General features: G+C 42.5%; 1 long non-coding RNA gene across 5 annotated transcripts in view; it reads left to right on the forward strand.

Annotated features, from left to right (window-relative positions):
• The window catches only part of LOC150059280 (uncharacterized), a 205,066-nt gene that overhangs the window by 27,440 nt on the left and 164,275 nt on the right, over positions 1-13,351 (forward strand). The gene's annotated exons all lie outside the window — the stretch shown is intronic.

Below are 13,351 nucleotides of genomic sequence, written 5' to 3' on the forward strand. Positions count from 1 at the left end.
CAAACAACGAGAATTAAGAGGAACAAATGATGTAACTGTTTAAAAAAAAGCCATTGAAAAATTTCCCCAAAGTCAGGAAGCTATTATTATCTCAGACATATAAATGGGCAGATGGGAATGGAGAGGCTGGGCAACTTATCCAAAACAATCAGCCAGAATTAGAAGTCAGCCTTACTCGTGGCCACCCAAGGGCAAGAACTCTGCTGGTGTTTGGCTTTGCCAGTTACAGGGAAGGCCAAGGTAAACAGGACTTAATTAGGAACAAAGTTCCCATGCTTTCTTGTGACCCATGACCCCTTGACCAAGAAGCTTTTGCCAAGTTTCTTCTAGGCTGTTTAATCCTGACCTCCTGTGGTCAGAAGATGAGGCAGAAGCCATTGGGAGTGGCTGGCTCTTCACCACTTCCTAGTGGAACCCCAAGGGAAATGTGGCTTTATCTCAGGACTTCAAAAGTGCACCATCTGGAGTTAGAGGTGGCTAATGGTCTGCCAGATCCACGATCCACATTTGAAGTGAAAAGTATGTTTCTAGAAGGCATTTGCCAGGGCTCTTGAGGTGGCAGGTGACAGAATATTGATTCATAAATAATTAGACAAAATGGGAAAATTTCACCAAGAACTTATTACCTGTAGAGTACTAGATTAATAACAACAATAAAATGAAATTTAGATTCACATCTCCCGCCAGACATAGCTTCATCCTTGAAATGTATATCAATTGAATCCCTGCAAACTATGAGGTATCTTATGTTTATCAACCAAGATGCAGCCAGGCCACCCAGAAGGCCAGACTTTTCTTAAGCCATACCTCAGGCTGCCAATTTCGTGGTTTGAGGAAAGAAAGACATGGGTGCTTTTAAGAACTTTGCATCCCAGCATTGTGACAGTTCTCTGGTTGACATACAAAAACAGCAAAGCTGCTTCTACAAGAGAAAAGTCCTCAATCGGGGGACAAGGATGGCCCAAGAACAGTAGCTAATGTACTTTTGATGTCTGCAGTCCTATAAACCGAAGTGTACTTCCTGAGCAAGTGGACTTAATGGATGTTTGCTGCCCTGGCCAATAACATTTACCATCTCAGAGATAGCTGCTAGCAACTCAGTGGTATTTTGATTTCTGGTTTACAGATGGAGAAATAGAAGCCTAGAGAGGTCAAGCATATGATCTGAGTCATTGAACCTGAGCTGTTAAAAGACAAATATAGAGTTTGGGTCTACAAATGTCCATGCATTCATGACTCTTTTTTAATCCTTCTTACACAGTTTCATTTGGACTGAATGCAAAGACTTTCTAGGTTGCTGATATACAATCTAAAAACAGAACAAAGCAGAACAACCCTCCAAAAAAGAAAATAGTAAGAACAAACCCCCCAACAACGCCTCTCCTGAGAGACTTTAAATTCCATTGAAGTAAGGAATACTAGAACTGTTTAGGGAAATTTAGAGTTAGTAGGGGTTCCAAAGTTGCTTGACAATGTCTCAGAAAACACAGAAAGTACAGGTCCACAAAACGTTGCTTATTAATTCTGGAGGTAAGTAGAACTATACCTTCTCTCTGCTTTCCATCATGTATGTTTAGAATCATACAAAGAAGTTATAACCAGTTTATTTCCCAGTATGTTGTGGACTCTTGCAAGTTACAGGTCTACAGACAAAATCAAGCTGTGTAGAAAGAAAGAGAGAGAGAGAGAGAGAGAGAGAGAGAGAGAGAGAGAGAGAGAGAGAGAGAGAGAGAGAGAGAGAGAGAGAAAGAGAGAGAAAGAGGGGGGGGGAGGGAGGTTGAGATTTAAGAAATAGACCCTGAGTTATGGGACCTACAATGTATGAAACCTGCAGGACAATCCTGTGTATTGGAAACCCAGGGAAGAGTTGATGTTACAACTTGAGTACGAAGACACTGTGAATAGAATTTTCTCTCCTGGGAACCTGAGTCTTCTTTTCTTTTAAGGCTTTCAACTTGATTAAGTGAGGTTCATCTACATTGTCGAGACTCATCTACTTTACTTTAGGTCTACTGAATTAATTATTAATCTTACCCAAAGAATACATATTCTTCATAGTGACATTCAGACTAGTGTAAGATCTAGACTTCATGTTCTGTCTAAACTGTTGCATGAGGTTAACCATTGCAGTTCCACAAAGCAGTGTCTGAGTGTGATTCCTTTTTGTGTTTGCAGGACTTAATACAGTGCCTGACTACAGAGGATACTTTCAACATGTTAGTAAGAGAATGAGCCAAATCTATAGCTTCCAGAGTGATGTTGAGAAAGCATGTGGAGGGGATAAAAAAATCATGTTCAGCTAGAAAATCAGATGTGAGTCCAAGAGGCTAAAATAGGACTCACCACAGGGCACTGGGTTATTGGTGCATGTAGTAGTGATGGACAGAGACATTAACTGAGCTTTGTGATCTGAAGGGCCCAGGAGATGTGCCTCCTCAGAGGGTGTGGTGGAGCTGTGGGCCAAGGCAATGTGGCAGAGTGAAGGCTGGAACAGGAAATGACCTGGCCTGGCTATTGGGACATCTAGTCCTTATGTTCTCACTGATGGCCATAAACTATGCACTCCTGGCAGGTTATCTCATTTCTCTGGACTCAAGGCATGCTTCTGTGGCATGGTTAGGTTCAGGCCATCTGCAGGCATTATCCAGACTGTAACTGGTTTGGTTGACCAAGGCAGCATTTTCAAGAGAACCTGAATAGCCAATACCTAAATATCAGTAGAGTTCACATACACATAGAGCATCAGAGTTTTTTTTTTCTTGAACAGTTCTGTACCAATAGACAGTGAAGGGAATTGTTGCATCCTTGTTTGACATAGCTCTGAGTTATTTGCCACAGGAATCCATTGACCCAGGTAGTCTCTCCAGCATGAGGCCGGAGTCAGATAACAGTCATCATGGAACCTGCTGGGTTGGTATTTGCTCTTCTACACAGCCCATGAGGCCCAAGGGTACCTTGGCATTTATGGCCCTTGTTCTAGATAGCATTCAAGGTCCTTTTGTATTACTTTCCCTCTAAGCACCCCTCCTGCTATGTGTCAGGCATGGTGTTGTGCGAATTGGTGCATCTCAGAGACAGAACTTAATTAATTAAATTGAAAAGTTGCTTAGTTAAAATGTGGAGGCCAGGAGCATGGGCTAGTGGTAGAGTTCCTAGCATGCATGAAGCCCTGGTTTCGATTCCTTGGTACCACATACACAGAAAAAGCCGAAAGTGGTGCTGTGGCTCAAGAAGCAGAGCCCTACGACTGGCAAAGCAAGCAAACAAACAAACAAAATCAAAATATAAAATGTGGAGCAGGTTCAGTGTAGAGTAAACATAGAGTGAAGCTGGCCCAGAATATGAGGGAGCAGTGAGAGGAGCCAAGTCTTCTGAGTCTTCCAGGCTCACGGCTGGAATAGCTCTGAACTCACATTCCTTCTTATCCAACTGCCCTGGGAGCTATTGCATAACATGCATCCTAAATATATAACCTGATGCCTTACCCAGGAGAATGCCATAGACATTCCCTAATATGAGGATACTTGGTGCAAAGCCTTATTTTTGTGTGTGTGTGGTTTTGCCATTACTCAAAACCTCCTTTTTATTTGCCCCCATGCTGACTTCTGAGACCCACTCAAGGACCTGTGATTCTAGTGATGAAAGAGTTCACATGTATTTTCTAGGATTTTTCCCATTTTGTGGCCAGGTGATGGAAATCCAATTTACAATAGATGAAGTTATGTTACTCTTATCTTTCGTTAAGCAGTTGTACATTATGGATTATCTGACATAATTTTAGATCTCAGAGAATTTATGCTTTTCTCTAAGGGAAAGAGAAGCCCAGGAGGAAAAAAAAATGATATGTCATTTTTTGTCATTGTCGTTTGCATAGAGAGGACGGAGGATTTGGAGCCCGGAAGGGCTCATAGTGCGGATTGTCGGTTTCCCTATTTTTATCCTGGGCACTGATCATCCCATGAATGTTTCTTTGGAAAATTAGCACAGTATATCTAAAGTACTCATGGTACTATTTCTGGGTGTGTAGTAAGAGCTCAGTGGGTCTTTAAAAAAATGTCTTAGTTAGAAAAACTATTTAAAGATAGAGAATGCATGGAGCTTGTAAAGTCATTAGGCTCAGAGGCTGTCATTAGATAATCCAGATTCAGATCTTACAGTTGTATGATTGTGGGAAAGTTGCTTAGTTTCAAGGAGCCTTGGTTGTCTCATATGCAAAATCAAGACTGTGGGGTACCTACCTCATAGCATGGTTGTGAATATTTAGCGATGGGAAGCATGTGAAATGCTAGGCACAGTGCCTGGCAAAAAAAGGTAAGCACCAGTAAATGTCAGCTGTTGTTGGTACCTGTTACAAGATAATACTTATCCAGTGATCTTAAAAAAACACATACACAAAGGATCTGCCTCATTATGTAGAACGTAAAGGACATCATTAAGAAAGAATCTTGGCACCAAAAAACACAGCATATGGTTTCATACCTATTGTGTGATCCTAAGAAAAAACCATTTGTTCTTTTCTTTTTGGTTAGTATTCCAAATTAAGGGAAAATTGGTCCCAGTCAAAGCCTGGGCATGATAAAGATGGGTCATATAACCTTGCACAGTCAAATCACTTAATCCATGTCATAGCATCAGTTTCCCCTCCCTTCTTCCCTTCCTTCCCGAAGCTCTTAAGCATCTCTCCGCTCTGCCTGGAGCCCTCTCAAAGGTGTTGGCATGTGATGTTGAATCATCAGTGTCAGCATTTCACCAACCTCCACTAGGTGAAATGTGAGCTATTTTTGAGGGTGGGGCAAAATCTGCAATTTCCTTGAACTAGACCCAAAGAAGCCTGCAGGAGTAGGCACAAGATTGAGTCAGTTCTGTTGGGAGGACTTGGGGACATAGAGGTTCAAGTTATACTTTCAGTCCCACACATAATGGGTCAGAACAGAGAGGTGCAGAATGAGGTGACGTAAGCCTGAGGATGCTCGAGCTGCTGGTCTTGGTTGGTTCAGTGTGTTCTGGTGGCTTAAGCTATAGAGATTACTTTCCATGGTTCTGGAGCTGGGAAGTCTAAGATGTGAGGATGGTCAGGTCCTCCTGATTTTCAGATGAATGTTTTCTGTGTCCTGAAGTTGATGGATAGCAGAAAGAAGGCACTAGTCTGTTACAGAAACCTCATCCCTTGTTTGCAAAATGTTTCAGTATATTTCAGCGAACTCTATACTGTGGATCTGTTCTGTGAACCACACAAGGCTCATTCCCGTATGTGTTTTGCTGCTTTAAGTGATTTTTCCTCCTCAATATTTCTGAGTGAGAGCCCCTTTATTTAAACTCACTGGGATACTTAACCCGAGCCAGATACAGTTAGCCTGGAAACCAGAGAAAGGAACCGACAAGTGGACAGAGAAAGCAGATTTAGAAACCAACATTCTATCTAGCAGAAGGTCTTCCTTTTAGCATGTCACACTTGCAGTGGAATACAAATCAGGCTCTGCAAATCCAGTTGGCTTCCTAGGCTACTGCTAAGAATATGGTTGATCTGGAGAAAATGTGGAGAATAGACATCTTTTGTCCATCACCTGTTCCAGTGGCACCATTTGACAAGTGTTACGTCACCAACACACCATGTATCAAATAGTGATCCTGTTTTTTTTTGTAATTTATGAAGAGTCAAGATTTATTTCTCAGAGGTTCATAGACAGAAATTACAGATTCAAGATCAACACATTTCAATACCTGATTAGGGCACGATAAAACATAATCTAATGTTTCTTTTCTTCTTTCCTCCCCTTCTCCCTCTCAGTTTCTTCCCTCCCTCCCTCCCTCCCTCCTACCTCCTTCCCTCCCTCCCTTCTGTCCTTTCTTCTGTAATTTCTGTTTTTTTTTTCTTTTTAATAATGAATCTTAAGACTGTTCAGAATGAGGCATTTTGCACTGATTATGGAAGAAGAATTAATGTGAGAAGCCCTTTTCCCATGGATGGAATTTCAGTAACATTTTTTTATATGACTTTTTTTTTTTACAACTGTTATTATGAAGGTGATGGACAGAGAGGTTGCGGTTACATAAGTCAGGTAGTGAGTACATTTCTTTTTAGATAGGGTCACTCCTCTCTCTCCCTCCCCTCCTCACCCACAAATTATAGTTCATCTTCAACATAGTGTCTAGAGAGCAACGCCGCTGCATGTGTTCACACTGTTCACGTTTTGTTCCTCCATTTCTCTGCCCCTGCTTTTCTTCCCAAAGACAGATAAACAAACAAGAAAAAAAGATAATCAAGTAAAAACAGCAACAAAATAATAATAAAAAAAACCTTCTTGTTTCATTTCTGGAGTTTAAATAGTCAATTTGGCCCGAGGGCTGGAGTGACTTGGCAGTATCATTATTTTGTAAGGTGGCAGGGCTAGAATTCAAACCCAGATCCCAGACTGCACACCCTTTTAGCTGTATCCCAGCTTCCTGTTTCTTCACTGGCCTTCCTAAGTGCTTTAAGTGTATTAAGAGTCCCATGGTACTTCCTGCATGAAGCTGAGGCCGTGCACATGAGCACTGTGAACATGCTCCTGCCTCCAGCCCCTTTGCTAGAGGACTGCAGGAAGTACTTGGCTTTCATCACCTGCCAGTTGGGGATATGACCTCTGGATGTACTGATTACTCAAGTTCTCCACTTGCTCAAGACGTAGCCTGCAAGGTCCTCGCAGCTTTCATCCAACTTTTCCACCCAAACCACGTAAGGGGAAAGGCTTCTGATGTCAGCCAAACCCCAAATAGCTACTGTCTTTTCCAAAGAAAAGAAAGAACATGGACAGCGCACTGTGGCTGGGGTGCCTGACCTGCTGGGGCGCTGGAGCCTGCTGACTGCTCTGGGGGAATGTGATCACCTTTGCCTCCATCTTTTCATTTATTGGCTTGGCCTACGAAGATCCAGGTTTATTATTTATTATAACCCAAACTGGATGATAGTCTCAGTTCATCATCTACCCTATTCAAGGCAGGTCAGTGAATGCAGTCTATCCCAGAATCACTGATGGTGTTTATTGCATCTGAGCCCTGGGTCAGGCAACAGGGATACAAATTGTGAAGCAGACTACTTGCATGGCTTAGTGAGAAGAGACAGCTGGGCAGTTCTGTCTGTCTTCTGCTGTGGCTAAGTATCTTGACCTGAGCTGGAGAAGCAATCCTTTCTCAAACTTGAAGGGTGAGGCCTGTGCCTGTGCCAACTGTTTAATATATTTGCTACATCATCAGAATCTCTGTCCGCATGCCTTGGGGCTGAGGGTCTGTTCGTCCTATAGAATAAAGAAACTGAGGTTGAGAGAGAGTAAGCAGAGCCCTGGAGTGAGTAGGCTCTGGAAGACCTGAGTTTGAACCTTCACGCCTCATCCTGTGCCTTCGGATGCCTTTCACAACTCTCTGAGCCTGGTTAGCCATCTGTAAGCATCCATGGCCATAGGGCTCAATGGGAAAATGCAGCTGTAGAGCTCTTGGCTCCATGCTGAGTGGAATCAGGGACCAGCAGGTCAGAGGATCCTGTGAGCAACTTGCTTCAGAGCCTCTTCCAGTCACTGGTTCTCCTCTTACCCCAGAGGAAAGGCCTAGCCATGGTCTTGTTTTCCGTACATCTGTGGCAGGAGGAAGGCCTGATTTAGCTTCTCTGTGGCGGCTGGTCAAGGAAGAGCAGCCTGCTGGGCTCTTCTCCCTGCAAAAGCACTGGGGAGTGGCTGGCTGTGCATAGCCACCCACAGCTGTGCTCTGCAGCCTTCCAAGCCCTCTCTGTCACATTCTTTGTTTTCCATGTGGGTGGAGATGGCTAGAAATCTCGCTTGCCTGGGTTCCAAGACACTGTCTGGCCCTGGTTTTGTTGTGGGTGGCAGTGAGCCTGCAAGGGAGGTATTTATTCATTTGGGTATTCCTTTTCCTTATTTTTTTTCTCATATCTTGTGTTGCTCAGGCAGTGGGCTTCCTTCCCTTGCCTTTGAAAAGACCTTTGGGAGGAACTGGCTTGGGTCTTCCTCACTAATGTGCATTGGCTCAGGGCTGCTTTGATGGATAGAGGCAATTTTCTTGGAAATCAGCTGCAGGATGGGCAATTCTATGAGGCACACGCTAAATCCTCTTGTAGGGCGCTTTTCCATGGGGTCTTGAGATGGAGTGACGCTGTTCAAGAGAGGATGGAGAAACAGAGACAACCCCAAGGTGCAGGCACCTGCTTCAGTCTTCCTTTCCTTTCCTTTCCTTTCCTTTCCTTTCCTTTCCTTTCCTTTCCTTTCCTTTCCTCTCCTCTCCTCTCCTCTCCTCTCCTCTCCTCTCCTCTCCTCTTCTCTCCTCTCCTCTCCTCTCCTTTCCTTTTGCATAGCCTTCCCCACAGGTGTATGGGTCCATACTAGTCTTGTCATTCCATCTGGAAAACAGTGGAACTTACATCTAGCTTGTTACAGGTAAAGGTTACAGATGAGTAGACTGAGGTAGAGACAGTGAAGGAACTGGTCTGACCATCCTTAGGCAGTAGAGGAGCTGCAGGTCAGAGAATTCTGAGAGCAATGAGATGCAGGCCCAGGATCCCACAGCCGTGCTCTAGGCCGTTATTTGTCTGTTGCCTCTATTGATTTGGAGAACATTGCCAGCCTCCAATAGAGCCTTTACTGGCTCTTCAACCTTGGATCCACATCAGTCAGCCTGGTAGTCTCTCCCAACCTTCCTTTCTTTCTTGTTGTGCCCAGCTTGGGTTGAGCAGAGTGCATGTTGGAAACAGAGCTATGGGCCCTGAGATTCTTCAGTCTTCACCCACAGGGCCTCGGCTCTCCCATTCAGGAGCAAGGTGAGCTCGTAGATACTGGTGAGCTAGCATGACTGTGTTTCTCTTCTCCTGGATTCTATCTAGTTGAGCCATCAGGCAACCACAAACTGACAAACAAAAACTCACATAACCACTGTGTAGAACATTAAAACTGGTGATGTGATCGAGAGGAATGGGGTCTGTTTGGGGTTGTAGGACCAGCTAATGCCTCATATATAGAGTAATAGTTTTGAAATTTCTTTCTGTTGAAATGGAGCTGGCCATCCAGTGTTGGAGAGAAAGGGTATTCCAAGGCCCCATAGTAGAGGCAAGATGCGGAAGGGTAGGGGTGTTTTGGAAGTGGCTGTGTTGTTGGAGCACAGCTGGGTACAAGGGGAGGCCGGGTGGAGATGGAGTGAGAGAGGGCTCTGGAAGGGTCCTAGAGGGCCTGGTTATCATGAGGAGTTAGGGTGTTATTTGAAGTACATTAGGAGGCTACCAAAATTGGCAAAAAAAAAACTCTGCACATGATCTGTTGAGGAGTTGCTGTCCCTCAGACAGCAGCAACCCCTCCTCACCTCACAGGGGCCCGAGACAGCCCAGCCTGTGAAAACCTCAAGGGCAAGGTAGTGAAATGGTTAGAACCTTGCCAGAGATCAGAATGCTTGTCCATTCACTCACTTGTTCATCTGGAAAACACAGCGGTGCAAATATGCTCGGCCATATGACAGACACTGTCTTAGGCACTGAGGATACCAAGTGGTCTGGGATATAGCCCCAGCCTCAAGGAGTTTCCAGTCTCTGTCTCATGAAGAGTCAGAAGAGACAGAAATTATAGGCCAGCAGAGATGGGAAGGTCAGCTTCTGTAGGTGAAAAGGACACAGAAAATGCAAGTCCCCTGACTTTTGTGAGGTGCACATGAAACAGAAAGAAAGGGTACAGTTTTTTCTGACGACTAGTAAATCTTACTCAAAACAGCGAAATAATTGCAATGCAATTCAACGCACATTAACGGAACAATTAAATTTTACTGAGTGAGTCAGGGAGGAAGAGGAGCAGGGGGAAGGGGGAATCTCTGGAGACAGCAGAAGGTCGCTGAGCTTGTGTGCAGGATACACTTACTGGGAACATCAGGGAAAAAGAAGGATCAGGTCCAACTGGGGAAAAAAACCTCTTCTTCATATAAATGTTAACAGTCTTAATAGCCTAACCTTGACTTTTATGTGAGAGGCTAAGTCCTCAGAAGTTGGGTCTTAAAAAAAAGACCTTGCTGGAAACTCAGCTCTATGAACAAAATAATTGCCCTGACAATAAAAAATTAAGAAAAATTAAAAAAAGAAACGAACTAACCAAAGAAAAGCAACTTTCTTAAGTGCCAACATATGTTAGAGTTCCCTCTAGTGGCTCAATGCGAAATGACAAGCACACAGATCCCAAAGGAGCCATCTCAGCATTCTCTGTTCTTCACTTACCTCGTCGCTTCTGTGATGCTCTTCTGAGTTGTATCTCAAGACAACTCCTGGGTTGTAATTATACAGCCACTTGTCTTCTCCTTTCCTCTTGAGAAATTCTATGTTATGGACCTTTTCAGCCCTGCCTCATATTTGCAATTGCAGTTATCTATGCAACAACAGCCTAGTCTGCCCAGGCATACTATAAGCTTCTGGAAGGCAGAGAGCCAAATCCATTACCCTCTGTATTTACTGGAGGAGAAAGAAGGATAATTAGAACCAAAACCAAGGTGGCCAGTCCCTCATCTTCAGAAAGTTATGTGTGGCACATCTCTCAGGATGCAAGAATAGGAAATTGTGTTGAGATAGAGTTTCTGTTGCTGCTGGCTAGCATTTACTGAGGTCAATAGACCCCATAAATTTTATGAACCTTCATTTATTCTGTTAAATGGAAATATTAGTTCTCATTGCATAGAGTGCTTGGGGGTGAATTAGCGGAGTTACTGTGTGTGATGTGCTGTAGGTTTGAATCTTGCTCAGTATTTCCATTACGACTGTGGCTTGTGGGATTATGACAATCACAATGCATATATAATTTGCTGGCTATAGTGGTTAATTGTGACAGTGTCTAATATGAAAGGAATAATCCAGTAAGTGTTAAAATATGATCCTAGTACTTGCTATGTAAAGTAAATATTAATATTAATTTTGTTACTCCTCCTACTAAAACTCTGGGAAAGCTTCTATTACTAGTGCCACTGTGGAATGAAGAAATAGGCCTCTGAAGGCCCCTTTTGTGGTTGATATATCTGAAGGATGAGTGTCACAAGAAGAGAACATGAGGTTGGAGGCATGGCTCAGTTGGCAGAATGCTAGCCAATGAGCCAACATGAGCTCAAGTCCTGGACTTGGACCAAAAAATCAAAATCAAAATCACAAAGAAAATAAAGTAAGAAGAGAGGGTACTGATGAGGTCTTGAGATGCAAGTATATACCTGGAGCTAAGCTAAGGTTGGGCTGGAGAAAGTTGCTCAGACTAGCAGAGCAGGTATTTGGAGTGGATGCTGGAGGGGATGGATGCATATGAAGAAGCAGGGAGGAGGAGAGAGAGGGGACAAAACAGCTAGGCAATACAGAAGGAGTCTAGTATATGGGAATATGAATGTTAATCTATTTTATATTTCCAAATCGAAGGATAAGTTACACACTATGAAATTCACCCATATAAATAGTATAAAGGAATGGTTTTCAGCACATTCACAGGTTGTGCAATTGTTCCTATTTAATTTCAGAACATTTTCATCTTCTCGACAAATAACATGCTGATTATTAGCCACCCCTCATTTTCTCCTTCCTCTAATCAGAAACCATTAATTTATTTCCTGCTTTCATGTATATATTGAACATTTGCATATTTTCTTTCTAGAAATATTTGTTCAAATTCTTGCCTATTAAACTAAGGATATTTATAATGTTATTGTTGATTCTTTTTTGAGCTCTTTATATATTCTGGATACAAGTTCCCTTTCAGGTATATAGTTACAAATGGAGTCTCCCATTCTGTAGGTTGTTATGCTTATTTATTGATTATCTTATCTGAAATACAAAAGCTTTTATTTTGGATAAAGTTCAATTTTTAAAAACTTGTGCTTTTTTTTTTTTTGCCAGTCCTGGGGCTTAAACTCAGGGCCTGAGCACTGACCTTGGATACTTTTTGTTCAAGGCTAGTATTCTGCCACTAGAGCCATAGCACTACTTCCGGATTTTTTCTGTGTGTGTGGTATTGAGGAATCAAATCCTAGTCTTTAAGCAAGCACTCTACCATGAGGCCAGACTTCCAGCCCTGTGTTGTGCCTTTTTTAAAAATTCTAAGTAATCATTGCCTATTCCAAGGACATGAAAAATAATGCCTATTCATTTCTTCTAAGTGTTTTGCAGTTTTAGCTATAAAGTTTTGGTTTCTTACCTATTTTAATTGTGATATGTGGTATAAAGTGAAGAAATAAATTTTATTTTCTGCATGCATGTGCTAACTAATATTATTAATTGTACATATTTTTATTTTCTCATTTGAAATGTTACAGTCCACATGGACATCACCTGATCATAAATATAGACGTGTATTTCTATATACTAAGAACAGGTATAATTTTCCTTTTTCTGGTACTATACTCTGGTCACTATGATTTTGTAGTAAGTTGGGATGTGTGAGTCCTTCAGCTTTTTTCTTCTTTTTCAAGACTGTTCTTGCACTTCTGAGATTCTGACATTTTCCCATGGGTTTTAAGTTTGTTTGGAACTTAAAGGAAAGGCTTTGTAATCAGACTATTCATCACGGTGACAACCTAAGGAAGGAAACATTTACTTTGGCCAATGGTCTCAGAGTCTCCAGTCCCTGGTTGACTTGCCGTGGTGCTATGGTCTGTGGAAGGCAGAGCAGCTTGGGGGTAAGAGTGCATGGGAGAACCAAATTGCTCACCTCATGGTTTCTATTTAGTGACTTTATTGTTTCACTTCTTATTATTGTTTCTATCATTTATCTGGTGATTTCCCTAAACGAATTATGTATTAAATACATAATTCTGCTTGGTTAGCTTAGTGATCAGCTAGTAATTGGACAGTCACTTCCTTGAATACCTGGGACCAATAGAGCACCTAAACTATGCCTAAACTATCTCTGTAGGGCACCCATTCAAGGCTCATTTATGTAGTTTGTAATTCTGCCTTAGCTTTTATTTCCTGCTTGCACAAACCTCAAGGTTAGCAGCAAGTGAGAAATCAGGGCCTATTCAGGTCTTTCCTGGGCATGAAACTTGACCCTACTCATGTATGTGTCCATCTGGATTCTCAGGAACTTCTCATTGTGCCCCATGGACGTTTTGTTTCTCTGTCTCCATTTTCAATTGTTTGTTCAGTTATTATTACTGCCTCAGGCAACTAGCATGTTAAGCTGATACCACGTAGTATTTTTCTATTAATGCCCCAGGAAAAAGGCATTTCACACCGGGCAAGCTCTCAACCATTTCCAAAGGACTAGTTCTGAAGTGTTCCAGGGATCTGCTAAGCTAGGTCAAATGATGGAGATCCTTTGACCATGCTGTTTGATTTTGAAATATCATCCACCTCACTCGTTCCTTT

Source organism: Megascapheus bottae, chromosome 9 (genome assembly GCF_031878675.1).
Source record: "Megascapheus bottae isolate mThoBot1 chromosome 9, mThoBot2.hap1, whole genome shotgun sequence".
Taxonomy (NCBI): domain Eukaryota; kingdom Metazoa; phylum Chordata; class Mammalia; order Rodentia; family Geomyidae; genus Megascapheus; species Megascapheus bottae.